This window comes from Pteropus vampyrus, unplaced genomic scaffold (assembly GCF_000151845.1).
Source record: "Pteropus vampyrus isolate Shadow unplaced genomic scaffold, Pvam_2.0 Scaffold352, whole genome shotgun sequence".
NCBI classification, from domain to species: Eukaryota; Metazoa; Chordata; class Mammalia; order Chiroptera; family Pteropodidae; genus Pteropus; species Pteropus vampyrus.
In genome coordinates, this window is record NW_011889133.1 from 565,029 (window position 1) to 566,305 (window position 1,277).

A 1,277-nucleotide genomic window follows, 5' to 3' on the forward strand; every position below is an offset into this window, starting at 1 on the left:
GACAGTCACGAACCCCTCTGCTCATACCCCGTTATACAGGCGTCGGTTTCTGTAATTATCTGCTGACTCACCACTTTCCCGCACTAGATTGGCAGCTTTTTGAGGGCAGGAGATCCCATCTTTGTGTCTCCAGCAGGTGCTCAATGAACACTCCGGAACAGATGGATCGTGGGTGGGTCGATAGCTGGTCTCAGTTTACAGGAAACACCACAAGGCATTTAGTCTTCCCTGTGGAACATTCTGACCCCTTGTTCCTCTCCCTACCCACAGGTGCAGCACCCCCATCCTACTCGCACCTCTAGACAGGCTGGGAGTTGGGCACAGCCCTTCCTGGAGTTTGAAGACCAGCGTTCTCTAGGTGACCTGAAGCTAGTTACTCCCCTGCCTAGTGCCTCAGTTTCTTCATCTGTACAGCGAGACTATGCCACTCGCACATTTGGCAAATCTCCAGCCACTCAAGGTCTGAGAAAATGCTTAGTAAAATGAAGTTCTGACCAACGTCTGCGGTGGAAGCTATTGGCATTACTGTTCCCGTGGTGATTCTTAAGATCTTTGACCCAGAAGATCCAGACACCATGTTTGACCATGAGTTGAGCTTCTGCAGTTAGATAGTTTGAGGTCTGAGGGAGTGAGCTTATGGTAAAATGTGGCCGAGGGCTGTGCGATAGGGCATCTAGGTCCATCCCTGGCTGGACACTTGGCTAGGCTCTGAGGGGTACGGAGTCCATAGGACTTCGTCACAGGTCCTTGGCCCGCCCTCTGGTGGCTATTGATGGATCTGCAGTCCCACCGGTCGCCAAAGATCTCCAGAAATGGACTGATGGATAGATTTTCCCTGAGAAGGACGGGACCTGCTGTATGGAGTGGGCTTTGGAAAGGAAGTCATGTAGAAGAAGCAGGATATTGGTACAAACTAGAGGTGTCTCGACTTCCTCTATAAGTTCCCACTTGTTAACATCACCCTTACTCTCCATGTGACATCTGGGGCCCACTTTCCCTCTGGGGTACTCCATTTACTGAGTCCACAGAACTGCCCTGGTCCTTTTCTCTGCCGATTTGGCAATCTCACTGTATAGGACACTTGGCAGTTAGTGTATGACGTGGGGTGGCTCAGTGGTCAAGAGCACAGGCTTTGCTGGGTTCATGCCCTGGCTCTGCCACTTACCAGCGAGATGACCTTGGTCAATGTATTCAACTTTTCTAAGCCCCAGTTTTCTCATCCAGAAAATGGGAGGCAGACAGCACCAGGTCCCAGCCCACAGGGTTATTTGAGGATT